The following is a 15,741-nucleotide window of genomic DNA, read 5'->3' as shown; positions in this document are numbered from 1 at the left end:
CGAACTTCTGTAGCAATGAACTAGAAAATGACACAGAAGTCACATTAAAGCAAAATGGAAATCAAGTAGTAAAAAAAAAGACAAGCAAAAATTAATGAAGGAACAACGCACTTCAGGAAAAGTGGAGAACGCAATATCAGAGATCGAAGAGATTTTTTATTTTAGTTCCTTACAAAGGACACTGTAAAAACTTGCAAGTGAACAAGAAGAAAGGTACACACAGATAGTTACAGCTCCACATTTATTTAAGTGCTAGCAACCTATAAATTTGCTTTCAACCAGTACCACTATTTCAATAATATTGTAAAAAAAACATGCTAGTATTATGTCTAAAGTCTAGCATACGATCAGACTTCACCTCACTGGTCCAACATTAAAAAAAAAAAATCTGTCAGATGAGACAAAAAGTTTGCACTCACAGAAGCAGAAAATATGTAATGTCAAGAGACAAGCAAGAATAAAGTGAAAAGTGTACTTGCGCAACAATCAAACATGCTTGTAAACCCTATGTTCACCTCTTTACTTGAACTGTAATGTCTTTCATAGATACGTAATAATTTAGGTTTAAAAAATTAGGTAGCAACAATCACCCTTTGATTCCATTAGATGAAATGCATCTTCTATTATTTCTGTAATCAAATCTTCCCAAAAATGTACAAAAATCAAAGTACAACTATTCAAGCAAAACATTCCCAACTGCAAGTACAAAAACACAGCTTATCAAAACTTTAAGCAAAATCAGTATGAGTTGCAACATTATGCAAATTTGCAAGTTGTGCCTGGGTACTCCAAGACAGCATTCTCCATTAATTTTCTTTCTGATTAACTGAACAGAAATTCTGATGAAATGTAACCAACTTGATTCCCAAAAGTATGTGACCATGGAACCCACTCAGACTAACATCTGTTCTTCAACATTTTCCTTACTTCCATCGAGAGAAGTAGTAGGAGTCTGAAAGATATGAAGAGAAATTGGGCTTTAAAAAAAATTAAAGAAAAATCAAGCAAGCAAAAAAACCCTGACTGTGCTAGCTACACATTAGATGGAAATTCCTATCTATATATTCAAATATATTTTTCAGATGCTGATATAATGCATATTTTGTTGTTTCTAAAATGGTTTAAATATATTTAAATGTTTTCCAGGCAATTAAAAGCACTTGTATGCATTCAGTTATAACTACATGAAAGCACACAGGTATCACTGGTTTTATCTTATCATCTTCCAACTGAATTACTCTATTCTATGACCAAGCTACGTAATACATCCTTATAACTAAACTTCTATTCATTCTACATTTCCTTTTATTCTTCCTTACCAAGTTAGTAGAATAAATTGCAATTATGGTTCTCACATAACACAAAAAACATAATTTCTCAACTGATGAAGCAATATCCTTGCTGACCCTTTGGAAGTCCTCTGCGCATTTCCAAGCTTTCCATTCACATGCAAATAGTAGAACTTCTCCTTCTGCTTCCTAAAAATGCAGGTCTGAGTTATTATTCATTAAATTTGATACAACTTCTTTTTCCTACCTTATGCACATATTAAGGTGCCTCCCTCTGATTATCAGAGAGGCAAGATTCTTTGATATAGCCAGAGTGAGACTGAGACACAAGCAAGGTCAAACATCATCCGACCAGTTTATTATCAATTAAAGTGATGGGGAAGGGAAAGGCCAGTGATTATCACAAATTAGGACGATGGGGGAGGGAAGGCAGGCAAATAGGAAATATAGGAAAAGAGCAAGAATTATGTAAAGCATGGATAGTCACCACCAAGGATCCTGCCATGTCCCATTGTGCACTGTTCTGATGGCCCAAGGCCAATGCAGGAATAAGGGCGCAGGGGAAGGCAGCAGCAGAATGGGCGGCCTTAGGCAGCAAGCCGGTAAAAATTAGGCAACCAACAGCAGGCCCAGGAGAATCAGGCAGCAGGCAAGTATCACACCACAAGGTGTCCGATATCGGGCACAGACTTTCTTGGTTGTAGGTGCCTCTTTTTATCCTCTTCTGCCAGCACGGCATTCCTGGGCACTTAGGTTAGAGTCACAGGCAGCACCTGTGGACATGCAGGTCGTCCTCTGGATGGTTATCTGCTCATCGGCCATTTAGCAGCTGTTTACCTCTGGGGGCTGCTTATCTCTCGTTGCCCCTGGCCTGCAAATCTTCAGACAGAAGATTTCTTGGACTCATCCAACATTTGCCTGGACTTTTCCTTCTGTTGAAGCTGTCCAACAGCAAGTTTTGAGACAAAGGTGCAGAAATAGGTATATAAAGGTGCAGTTTTGAGACAAAGGTGCAGAAATAGGTATATATACCATATATATGGTGTATATATATAGCATATATATGGTATATAGGTATATAAAGGTATATATACCATATATGGTATATATGTATATACATATACATATATATATATGGTATATATGGTATATACCATATATATACCTTGCATATATGGTGACTCTCTAATATAACAGCACAAGCCAGAAATACACCAAGCAGAACACACTAACTCCTAATTCCTTTCCAGGAAATATTTGCATCATACTCCTGCCATATCAGTCAGCAACAGACTGTCTTACCATAGTTCATCATAGAATCATAGAACAGCTTGGGTTGGAGGGGACATTAAAGATCATCCACTTCCAAACTCCAGCCATGGCAAAGGCTGCCACTCTCCAGATCAGGCTGCCCAGGCACCATACAGCCCGGCCTTGAACATCTCTAGGGATAGGGCATCCACCACTTCTCGGGGCAGCCTGTGCCAGTGCCTCACCGCACTGAGTAAAAAATTTCTTCCTAACATCTAACCTAAATTTCCCCTCTTTCAGTTTAAAGTCATTCTCCCTTGCGCTATTACCGTCAGACCATGTAAAATGTTGGTTCCCCTCCTGCTTATAAGCTCCCTTCAGGTACTGGAAAGTCGCAGTGAGGTCTCCCTAGAGCCTTTCTTCTCCAAGATAAACAAGCTCAGCTCCCTCAACCTTTCTTTCTAGTTAACACTATATATACTATACTATATATACTATATAGTTAACTATAGTGAAAGAGAAGTGCAAAACACTGTTTCCTAAATCTTCACGGCAAAACACATGACTATGCCAAATATGTGATCTCTTTTCTGAATGACATGACACCTCTTAGAGCACAACTGTAGCTGTTTTATTTCACACATTTACAAACTCTGAGAGAGAAGAAATTAATGAAAGAAAGGTTTGCATGACAGAAAATCAAGAGAATGACAGTATTTTAATTGGGCAAAATCAGTTGCACAAATGTTGTTCACACACAGACGCCAACACAAGCAGCAGGCATTGGCCCCGAGACAGAGGTCATTTCTAACTCAGATTTTCTGTTTTCTGTACAGCATACCAACCCATTAACCCAAAATAATAGCCTTTTAAAGCAATTAAATAGAAATAATAGAAATAGATGTCTGGCAGTTTATGCTACACCTGTTTGAAGACATTTCTTCCAGCTGACCAACCCTTAAAAAAACATCAACAGAGATGAGTATCTTTATGCTCAGGTACCCCAGGCCACGGCCTGCCTCATGTGGCCTCACCAGTAGCTGAAGCTAACATTCTGGGCTACAAAGAAGCGACTCTGAAACACTGGCATCAACTTGTTTGTATTATGTATTCCTCATATCCTTCATAAGGTGTAGAAGTATTTCAGCACCATACCTCCCCTATGTGCGCCAGGCCAATATCCAGGTGCTGTATATTTAAATAAGGCATATTTTAGGCCCTAATTCTATTTTAAAGTGCTCTGATGGAAGTTTCTTCCAAATCCAGTTTTATAAATTTCTCATATAACATAAGACTTAAAGATCTTACCAAGAAGTCAATCCTGAACACCAGTATCAACAGTACTTCTAGTCTGTAAATATTAAGATTTATAAATAGTTCTCAGTAATTTTGAACTTGATTTTCTTACAAGCACCTAACATAACTAACTAAGCCTTTTGAAGACGGGCAAGAACTCCTCCATAGCTGAAAGCAAGGTTGAAACAAACTAACAGAATCACTTGCTACTGTTAAACTACTATAAACCTGTCCCTACAAAAGAGCTTGAGAACTTCAGGAAGAGTCACGAGAAAATCTGCACACATGGGAAGGAGACTTCAAAGTGAAAGTTTAATTCTGTTAACTGCCGCTCCTTCTCAGTCAGTGAAGTATAGCTGCAGTGAGCAACTACAAGTTAGCAGTAGCAGAAATTGTTTCCCAGAAGTTGAAACTACAAGACAAAAAAAGACTTCCATCCTTCAGCTCAAATGAGATTCGAAACTCAGAAAGGTCAAACTGCACTTCCTCCCCAAAAATACCCACTCCCAAAGACAAAACACAAAATTAATCAATGCATGACACAGAAGCATAACTTATTTATGGAAAATGAGCTAGGAAGAGCATCCTGATGTTCGCTGCAACCACTCTGAGCCTTCACCCAGCTCTCTGAACTACAGCAGTAACCAAGTATCTACATCACTAAGCAAAGCCGAAACATAAAACTAAATATCCTACAAGTACCTACCCACAGATCTACTGCATTTAGAAATAAACCATTTGTGTAAGGATTTAATTTTTAATTTTTATTTTTAAAAATGATTTGAAAGGCAGTCCTGGGCAACCTGCTGTGTGCATGCTTAAGCCGGGGCATGGACCAGATGGTGCTGAGGCCCTTTTAAACCTCAGCGACGGTGTGGTTCTATGAAGATGATGAAGAGCAAAAGTATCTTGGATTTTATTTCCAGTCTATACACACAAGGAAAAGGATCTGCTTTTCAAAAGACAGCCTACACAGATGAAGATGTGTCCAAATTAGACTCGTGCTGTACTATGGTACGACTGTTTCTAACTCAATGCAGCTGCCATTTATAAATACCACCTGCAATGTGAAAGATTATTTTCCTGACATTGGAAACATAAAAATCAATCTTCTCTTCCCAGTGTTGATACTGACAGTCCATTCCTGTAGCTCAGCACGACCTATAAAACTCAGCTTTACCCTGAGTGAAGGAAATAACACACACAAGGGTAACTCCAAAAGTAATGCCTCCTATTTTATTATGGAGGCCCATGACATCAGCAGCAGATGTTGGTGGTATGGCAGTAGAGGTTAAGCCTTCCCACCAATATTCCACCACATTCTGTTGCCGTGCAACAGATGGCAGTGCAGGGGCAGTCTGACAAAATGGCATGTGATGTGGAAGTGCTTATTAAGCAGAAGAATCTCACTGAATTCCTCCATGCAGAAAAAATATCACCCACTGACATTCACTGATGCTTGCTGAACATTTATGGAGACGAACCAGACGATACAAGCACAGTGAGGTGGTGGGAGATGCGTTTCAGCAGTGGCAACAGTGGGTCACCTCCGCTGGTGCATATTTTTATAAACACAACACAGAATCATAGAATCACTAAAGTTGAAAAAGACCTCTAAGATTATCCAGTCTAACTGTCCACCTATCACCAATACTGCCCACTAAACCATGTTCCTCAGCACCTCACGTACACATCTCAGCTCCTGTTCATTGTTGGTGAAAATGCACAGCTAATGGTAGTGACAAGGCTGAAAAATAGTACTTTTGCTGTCAGTTTGCTCTATCAACTAGTGTTATTTTGCTCTTTGTATCTGCTGTCATTTCCAAGGAAATAACACAGAAGCATTCCTTTTGAAGTGACTTACACAACACAAAAGTCTACAGATGAATTACAAAATTCCATTTACTAAGACATGAGTTTTATCTTTTATGTTTCCAAGCATTAGAAGAAGCTGATGAACAGAACAACTTGTTAATCACCTTGAGAGCTTTAATATAATCACATGCCAAATTCTTTCAGGAAGTTACACTTAACAGAGTCTTACAAGAAAGGCACAGATTCAATCTGTATAAACAGCTTTTAGCGAGGAAAAAAAAAAAAGTCAACAACAACAAAAGACTAGAGCTTATTACTAACTGCCTATCACTTCTTACTGCGCGTCTTCACCACTCTCCTGTTTACTGCAGAGAAGTTTACGCAAAAATCTGGGACGGTGCCTTTGCCCTCCAGACTTCCAGAAGCGCCTTGCACCGACCGGCCGAGCAGCAAGCTGCGGGGGCAAGGCCAGCGGCCCCAAGGAGCAGGACTCGGACTCCGGGGGAGCACCGCGCTCCTCCCGCAGAGGGGACACCGGGCAGAAGGCTAGCGGCGAAGGAAGGCCAGAACGCGCGGGACAAACAATTACTAACGGTCACTATCAATTCCCAGCTCTCCCCTCCCCCACCCCGCTCTGGCGGGCGCTTGACCGCCCGACGGCCGCAGCTTTACCTGCCACGCTCCCCGCTCAGCCCACGCCGCCCTCCAGCCCAGCTGCAGCGCACAACGATGACGTCATTCGAATCGCCCCGCCCCCCAGGCACCGCCCAAATGCGTGGCGCAACTGTAATCGCCCCGCCCCTCGTGCTCGGCCCTGCCCATGCATCCTGCAGGGAGTTTTGGAGGGGGGAGGTGTTTGTTGTTCGGAGTGCTTCGTCTTAAGTCCGAGGCATTCAGGGCTATGGGTTCTGCTGACAAGTTTAACCCAGCTGCATGCTTCAGTCTTGTACACCGTAGCGTGGGGGCAGAGGAATGGCCGCACGGTGTTCAGTCTGTGTGGCCACCCTGTTCTGAAACCCAGTAGTCAAAGAAAAGGATCCCCAGAATTCTGCATTTTGAAAGCCATTAAAAATAAGAATAACATGCTTGTTATCAGCAGACCAGACTTCATACTAATTGAAGGCTGAATTTCCCACTCCTAAGGAGTAAGTGATAAAGAATAGGATCTTCCCTTCCAGACAGCTGATGGCAGATTGCAGCCTCAGAATTGCCAGGTTACTTGTACCACTATTTGTAATCATGCTAGGATGACAGGATGGAGAAGTGTACTTTTCTGCGCATTAAGGCAGACTGCTATCATTACAGTTCAAGGTAGCAAAAATCCCATTGGTGTCAGCAGGGGGTATATGTTTACTTATTTGTTTTCACATAACACATTTAACTAGATACTTAATTCTATCATTTAGTTTGGCAATGAAAAGTTATGTTCCTGAAGCAAATCATCATTGATTAACTGCTGTCACAACTACCTTGCTTCTGTCTCAGAGCACACAGGATGCTGGAGCTGTTAGCTGGCTGCTGAAGAAGCCAAGGATACTTAGAACAGGCAAATTATTTTGTCACTTCTGTCTGCAAAAGGAATTAATCCCTAAAAATATCCAGCAATGCCAGCACTGAATAAGCTCTGCAGTCTAGGAGGGGTAGGCAGCCATCAGCTGTTAAAATCAAGACCATGGAAGGTCTTAGAAATACTTAGTCTATATTTGCAATGTATAGAATCGTAGAATCATAGAATTGCTCAGGTTGGAAAAGACCTTCAGGATCATCAAGTCCAACCACAACCTAACCATACTACACTAACGCTAACAACCCACCACTAAATCATGTCCCTGAGCACCACATCTGAACGGTTTTTAATAAACATATTCATTGATGGTGACTCAACCACCTCCCCGAGGAGCCTGTTCCAGTGCTTAGCAACCCCTTCTGGAAAGATGATTTTCCTGATATCCAACCTAAACCTCCCCTGGTGCAACTTGAGGCCATTTCCCCTTGTCCTGTCACCTGTCACCAGTGAGAAGAGACTAACCCTGCTCTCACTGCAATCACCTTTCAGTTATTTGAAGAGAGCAATGAGGTCTCCCCTCAGCCTCCTCTTCCCCAGACTAAACAGCCCCAGTTCCTTTAGTTTCTCCTCGTAGGGCATATTCTCCAAGCCCTTCACAAGCCTTGTTGCCCTTCTTTGGACCTGCTTCTGCACCTCCATGTCCTTTCTGTACTGAGGCGCCCAAAACTGAACCCAGTACTCGAGGTAGGGCCTCACCAATGCCAAGTACAGGGGCGGGGTCACTTCCCTAGTCCTGCTCACCACACCATTCCTGATCCAAGCCAGGATGCCATTGGCCTTCTTGGCCACCTGGGCACACTGCTGGCTCATATTCAGCCAACTGTCTATCAGCACACCAAGGTCCCTTTCCATCAGGCAGCTTTCCAGCCACTCCTCCCCAAGTCTCTAGGGTTGCCTGGGGTTGTTTTGACCAAAGTGCAGGACCTGACACTTGGCCCTGTTGAAACTCATATGGTTTACCTTTGCCCATTGATCCAGTCTACACAGGTCCCTCTGTAATGCCTTTCTATCCTCTGGCAGATCAACACTCCCTCCCAACTTGGTGTCACCTGCAAACTTACTGAGGGTGCACTCAATCCCCTCATCAAGATCATTAATAAAGATGCTGAATGGAAAAGGCCCCAGCACTGAGCCCTGGCGGACACCGCTCGTGACTGGCCACCAACTGGATTTAACTCCATTGACCACAACTCTCTGGGCCCGGCCATCCAACCAGTGTTTCACCCAGCAGAGCGTATGCCCATCCAAACCATGGGCAGCTTCTCCAGAAGGATGCTACGGGGGACAGTGTCAAAGGCTCTACTGAAGTCCAAGTAGACCGCACTGACAGCCTGACCTTCATCCACTAAGCGGGTCACCTTGTCATAGAATGAAATCAGGTTTGTCAAACAGGATCTACCATTCATAAACCCATGCTGACTGGGCCTGATCCTCTGGTTGACCTTTAACTGATCCATGATGTATCCTTAGATTATCCATTCCATAACCTTCCCTGGCATGGAGGTGAGACTGATAGGTCTATAGCTACCAGGATCATCTCTCCAGCCCTTCTTGAAGATGGGAATCACATTAGCTAGTCTCCAGTCAACCAGGACATTCCCTGTTAGCCAGGACTGTCAAAAGAGGATGGAGAGTGGCTTGGCGACCACATCCACCAGCTCCCTCAGCACTCTAGGGTGCAATCCATCTGGCCTCATGGACTTGTGAGTGTCCAGCTTTCAGAGCAGGTCCAAAACCATCTCATCGTGGACTATGCATGGTCTATTCTGTTCCCTACCCCATCTGCCAGCTCAAGGAGCTGCGTGCCCAGGGCACAACTAGTCTTACTGTTAATGACTGAGTTGAAGAAGGCATTAAGTACCTCAGCCTTATCCTGATCCTTGGTCACCGTGTTGCCCTCAGCATCCAACAAGGGATGGAGATTCTCCCTAGCCCTCCTTTTACTGTTGATGTATTTATAGAAATATTTATTGTTGTTCTTCACCTTAGTGGCCAAGTTCAGTTCTAGCTGGGCTTTGGCTTTTCTAATTTTCTCCCTGCACAACTTCACTACGTACTTGTTATCATCATAATCTGCTTGCCCCCTCTTCCAAAGACCATAAACTTTCCTTTTGTTCCCAAGTTTCAGCTTAAGGTCTCTGTTCAGCCAGACTGGTCTCCTACCGCACTGGCTAGTCTTCTGTAACTTGGGGATGGTCAGCTCCTGCACCTTTAAAATAACTTCCTTAAAGTATACCCAGCCATCCTGGGCTCCCATGCCCTCCAGAACTGCCTCCCAAGGGACTCTCTCAACCATGCTCTGAAAGAAGCCAAAGTCCACCCTCCAGAAGTCCAAGGTAGCAGTTTTGCTGACTCCCCTCTGAGGTTCAGCAAGGATTGAGAAGTCTATTATTTCATGATCACTTTGCCCCAGACAGCCTCCAACCTTTACATCCCCCACAAGGCCTTCTGTGTTAACAAACAGCAGGTCCAGGATTCTGCTTCCCCTTGTTGGCTCCTTCACCAGCTGTGTGAGGAAGTTGATTTCCACACTCTCTAGGAACCTCCAGGACTGTTCCCTTTCTGCTGTATTATAATTCCAGCAGATGTCTGGGAAGTTGAAGTTCCTCCACGAGAACAAGGGGTAGGGACTTCGAGACCTCACCCAACTTTCCATAAAGTATCTTATCCACCACTTCGTTCTGGTTGGGTGGCCTGGAGCAGACTTCCATGGTTATGTCAGTCTTACTGGCCTTCACTTTTATCCTAACCCATAAGCTCTCAACTCTATCACCGTCATTAATTTCCATACATTCGTATTCTCTCTTAACATAGAGGGCTACACTACCGCCTTTCCTGTCTTACCTGTCTCTTTTGAAAAGTCAGTAGCTATCAATCACAGTATTCCAGCTGTGTGTGTCATTCCACCATGTTTCCATGATGGCAAATATATCATAGTTTTCCAATCTCATAATGGTCTCTAGCTCCTCCTGTTTGTTACCTATGCTGCGCACATTGGTGTAGACACACCTGAGCTGGGCCACCTTTTGAGTGGGAGATGCCCTAATACCCTCTTGACCATACTCAGGTGTATCCATAGCCACCAACCTCACATCATCCCTTGTGTTCTTCCTACACAAAGATATATTGTTCTCCTCCTTCACCCCACAAGACTGTGGGATCTTATTAGCACAACCCCCTCCCACAAGCACTGGCACATTACATACAGGCTCCTTACTAGTGACCCTGGTTTCACCCCCATCCCCTTCGTACCTAGTTTAAAGCTCTATCAATGAACCTTTCCAGTTCCTATCTTAAAACTCCTTTCCACCGGTGGGATAAGCTATTCCTATAGGTTGCCAGCAGGCCAGGTCTTGTGCAAACCGAGCTGAGGTCAAAAAACACAAACCCCTGCTGGGCACACCAGGCTTGGAGCCAGGTACTAATATGCTGACCCATCATGTTTAGTCCCTCATTCCCTATAACTGGAGGGATAGAGGAGAACACAACTTATGCTCCTGAACAAGTTAATTTTGTGAGTCTTTCTGCTTCGGGACCTACTTGGAGCTATCCCATGGTCTAGGGTGTTATAAGGTAAGGGGACCTGTGAGAGCAGGTCAGCATTTAAACAATGCTTCTTCCAAGCTCAGGATCAGTGCATCCTTGTGAGTAAGAAATCAGGTGGCAGGAGACCTATGTGGATGAGCAAGGAGCTCATGCATAAAACTCAAAGGGAAGAAGAAGGTCCATTAAATGTGGGAAAAGGGTCTGACCTTTTGGGAAGAATACAGGAATGTTGTCAGGGCCTGCAGGGGTGAGATGAGGAGGGCTAAAGCCAACCTAGAATTGAATCTGGCAAAGGAGATAAAATATATTAGGAAAGGCTTTTTTTAAGTATGCCAGCAGTAAAAGGAAGACTAGGGAAAATGTGGGTCCCCTACAAAATGAGGGGGGTGTTTTAATAATGGGGGATGCTGAGAAGGCCGAGATACTGAAAGCCTTCTTTGCTTCTGTCTTCACTGCAGAGACTCCCCCTTGGGAATCTTGGACCCTGGAGGTAAGTGACAGAGTCTGGGGAATGGAAGGCTTCCCTTTGGTGACGGAGGAGATGGTCCAAGAGTGTCTAGGCAACATCAGTGTACATAAATCCATGGGCCCCAATGGAATACATCCACATGTGCTGAGGGAGCTGGCAGAGGTGATTGCTGAACTGCTCTCTATCATCTCTGAGAGGTGTTGGAGAATGGAATAGGTGCCTGAAGACTGCAGTATAGCCAGTGTCATTCCTATTTTCAAAAAGAGCAAGAAAGAGGATCTGGGAAACTACAGGCCAATCAGCCTCACTTCTGTCTCTGGAAAGGTGACAGAGCAGCTTGTTTTGGATGCCATCTCCAGGCAACTGGGAGAGAAGAAGGTTATCAGGAGTAGTCAGCATGGATTCACCAGGGGGAGGTCATGCTTGACCAACCTGGTGGCCTTCTATGATGTCAGCACTGGCTGGGTGGATGGGGGGAGAGCAGTGGATGTAGTCTACCTTGATTTCAGCAAGGCATTTGATCCTGTCTCCCACACCATCCTCATATCAAAGCTGAGGAAGTGTGGGATAGATGAGTGGATGGTGAGCTGGGCTGCTAACAGGCTGACTGGCCAAGCTCAGAGGGTTGTGATCGGCAGCACAAAGTCCAGTTGGAAGCCTGCATCTAGATGTGTTCCCCAGGGGTCGGTGCTGGGTCCAGTCTTGTTCAGTATCTTCATCAATGACCTTGATGAGGGGATAGTGTCCACCTTTAGCAAGTTTGCTGATGATACAAAGCTGGGAGGAATGGCTGACACACCAGAAGACTGTGCTGCCATTCACCGAGACCTGGACAGGCTGGAGAGTTGGGCAGAGAGGAACCATACGAGGTTGTCAATGGCTTACAGGCAGGTTCGGCCCAGTTCCATGACTAATAGGGTAGGGGAACCCACGGACCCAGGCCCCGGGAAAAGGGAAAGGGGAAAGGGTAGAGAGATGGGCCTAAAAACAAAACAGCGGCAACGATCTGAGGAGAAAGAAACTAATTTACTAAATGAGATATCAGAATGCAGAATAACACAATATAATACAATATAATTAAAATTGAAGCTAATGAATCAAATAAAATGCGAGTGTCCAAACACCAAAAGGCCATACTCTAATGCTGGCAGTGAGACAGCTAGGGAGAGAGACACTGCTGGGACGAGCAGAAGGGGAGTGAGAAGCAAAAGGGACATCTCATGATATGTGAACAGTTTTTATGTTTCCCTCTGGACGGAAAATGGTAACAGAACAGTAGACAGTCCTCTGGGAGATGTAGTTCTTCTCTTCTGAAAACCAGGTACCCAGAACTATCCACAATCCACGGAACTGGAGCACTAACTCTTTAACTCCCAGTGCACTACATGATGTTATGATGTGGAATACCGGTAACCAAAAATCATAAAACCATGATTTTGTTAAACAGAGGTTTAACAAAAGCAAGCATAGAGTCTTACACCTACAGAGGAATAGCTGCATGCACCAGCACAGGTTGGGGGATGACCTGCTGGAGTGGAGCTCTGCAGAGAGGAACCTGGGTGACCTGGTGGACAACATGTTGGCCATGAGGTAGCAAGTGGTGACCAAGAAGGCCAGTGGTATCCTGGGGTGCATTAAAAAGAGCGTGGCCAGCAGGTCTAGGATCCTCCCCTTCTACTCTGCCCTGGTGAGGCCTCACCTGGAGTATTATGTCCAATTCTGGGCTCCCTGGTATAAAGAAGACAGGGATCTCCTGGAAATAGTCCAGCAGAGGGCCACAAAGATGATAAAGGGCCTAGAACACCTCTCTTATGAGGAAAGGCTGAGCAAACTGGGTCTGTTCAGCCTTGAGAAAAGAAGACTCAGAGGGGATCTGATCAATGTCTATAAATACCTAAGGTGTGGAAGGCAAAGGGACAAGGCCAGACTCTTTTCAGTGGTGTGTGGTGATAGGACAAGGGGAAACGGCCACAAACTGAAGCATAGGAAGTTCCACACAAATGTGCGCAATAGCCTCTTCACAGTGAGGGTGACAGAGCACTGGAACAGGCTGCCCAGGGGGACCGTGGAGTCTGCTTCTCTGGAGATGTTCAAGACCCGCCTGGATGCCTACGTGTGCAACCTGGTCTAGGGAGCCTGCTTTGGCAGAGGGGTTGGACTAGATGATTTCCAGAGGTCCTTTCCAGCCCCTACAATTCTGTGATTCTGTGATGCTTTGATTTATAAATTCTCAGCTTGCAGGTGCCCAGGCTCCTTGGTGATGCCAGCCTAAGGAGTAGGGGAGAAGGGAATGGAAACATCTCCCTAGCTTGTGGGGTATCAGAAAAATAATAAAATATTCATTGGAATAGGGATTCAAAGATAATTTTCCAGTGTAAGTAAGTGCCTTAACCACAGCTTGGCAAAGTCAGATTCTCCTTTTCTTTCACTCCATGAACTTTTAATTATTTGTGCCAAGTGGAAAAACAATGACAGGGCAAATTGTGAGAGTCCCTCTCAGAACACCACGTTGAATCTTCTACTTCATTTCTAGGGAGGTAGGAAACCTAGATTCAGATCCTTGCTAAACAGAGAAATTTGCAAACAGACTTCCCTCTCCAAAAGCAGGTGCCATTATTCTTGAATTACAGGGAAAGAAATGCAAATATCATCTTTTGTGCAGCTGTTATATTCCCATTGGACAGGGTACAATACTCAGGAAAACTGAGAAGAAAATATTTTGAGAATCCTAAGCAGATGGGTTTGGTTTAGTTTTAGGCATATCTGCATGGAGCAATGCAGCACTTGAAATACATTGCTTTCAGGGTTGAAACTTAAGTGAATTCAGTGACAGTTGCTAGCAGCTCGGCACTTCTAAGAATTAGCTATTGATACAATTGCTAAATTTTAACAGTCTTCTATGGCCTTACTCTCACATCAGTATTGTGATCTTGCTTTCAGGAAGCCTATCTCAAGTGACACAAGAAAATTATTTGCTGAAAGTGTGGGTCTCATTGTGCTTGTTAGAGAGATCAGCTCATTGAGAATCTTTCCAGCTTGTATTCAAAACTGAAGTTTAACAGAGTGAGTCATCACCAAAAAAAAAAAAAAAAAAAAGCCTATTCACTCTCTAATCTCCAAATGCAATGTAAACACAGAATGTAAGTGAACATCTGCATAATTTAATATTTTCCTTCAGGCCTGTGAGCATTAATAGTACCAAGTCGCTTGTCACTAGCAAGCTGAAAGAAAAGGTTCAGGAACACATGGGATGCTGCAGGGTAGAAATAAATGTAAGCACACAAGGATCTCAAAGAGATACTAGAATTTTACAGGCCCAAAAGCTTCTGAAACATAGCTGTGGGGAACGGCTAGTGATGTTTTAATTTCCCCAGCCTCCCATGTGTCAGAAAGAAATACAATTGCAGTCCTGAAGTCTGTGGGTTGCCCAATACCAAAACAAGCGTCGCTTATGAACTAGAGACCTCTCAGTGTACATCCTGCATTTTTTTAAGCAAGAAGATCAAGAAAGTTAGCACCTTGACAAGTGTTGGCACCTGGGATCACAAGACACAAAGGCTGCCCAAGATGTGACTACTTGTCTGTCTGCCCCACTAGTGGCCTTCACCCACCTCCACCAGCTGCATCTGTCCCATTGCCTAGAAGCCCCAGGAGCAAACTGACATCTTTGGCTGCAGATGGGGTAACGTTTCCAGACAACACCAAAAAATAAATAGGACAAGGGTTCATCTGTGGAGTTGAGCTCAGTTCTCTCCATCGTTTTACTCAAAATTGACAAGAATCCTTGTACAGGGCTGGTGAGGACACAGATGGGAGAGCCTTAGAGAACAACTTATGTAAAGGCCCATATTTCTTTTAGGCCATGAAGCACTATCTCAATATTTAGGTGACATATACTCCTGTCTGAGAAGGTAATGACTGAAACTGAATGTAATGTAACTTGGCATGAAACTGTGACAAACTCATCTTCCCTGTTCTTAACAGCCCTCCAGCTAAAAAATCTAGGAACCAAGAACTCAGAACTGGAAGAGTTGCTGGACTGAGAATATCATAGAAGATAGTTCAATTTCAAAATTAAGGTGATTGCATTCAGAATTAATTAGAAAACCAACTAGTTTCCTTCAGCTTATTTGCTAAATTTCCAACACTTAAGAGCAGAGCCGTGAACTCATTGTGCTAGTTGCTTTCACATATTTTGGAAGGGAATAAAATAGACATAGTGGAGATAGAATTTCTGTTTCAAAATTGTTTTGAGTTGTTGAGATACCAAGGTGATGGGTGACATAAAAAGCACTGTGCCAATCTTAATGAGAAAACTGTGCATATAGTTTTAATAAAATAAAGCTGCTCACCTTTTGATCTCAAAGGGGCATTTTGGACCAACTGTTTGTTAAAATCCTGTCATTGGCTCTTATGTTGTAGTAGGCGTGTTGCGGACCTCGGTTTGTAACGCGGAAAGGCCCTTCCCCATAAGCTGTTATTGGTTCGCCTAAGAGGCTGAGCCTGTG

At 43.8% G+C, this 15,741-nt stretch overlaps 1 protein-coding gene across 20 annotated transcripts in view; it reads right to left on the bottom strand.

The window, feature by feature from the left end:
* CZH9orf3 (chromosome Z C9orf3 homolog) overlaps positions 1-15,735 on the bottom strand; it is a 206,822-nt gene extending 191,087 nt beyond the window's left edge. For 4 of the 20 annotated variants that reach the window (XR_002433214.1, XR_002433216.1, XR_002433215.1 and 1 more), the window contains exon 1: positions 6,324-6,688. The gene's annotated coding sequence lies outside the window, so the exon portion shown is untranslated. Of the gene's footprint in view, positions 1-892; positions 953-1,319; positions 2,231-6,323; positions 6,689-15,585 lie in introns of those variants that run through there. The other 16 variants (XR_002433212.1, XR_002433218.1, XM_021379878.1 and 13 more) reach the window with 11 other exon arrangements.

Source organism: Numida meleagris, chromosome Z (assembly GCF_002078875.1).
Source record: "Numida meleagris isolate 19003 breed g44 Domestic line chromosome Z, NumMel1.0, whole genome shotgun sequence".
Lineage (NCBI taxonomy): Eukaryota > Metazoa > Chordata > Aves > Galliformes > Numididae > Numida > Numida meleagris.
The sequence above is the reverse complement of the archived record's forward strand: the minus strand, read 5'-3'. Positions and strand labels throughout refer to the sequence as shown.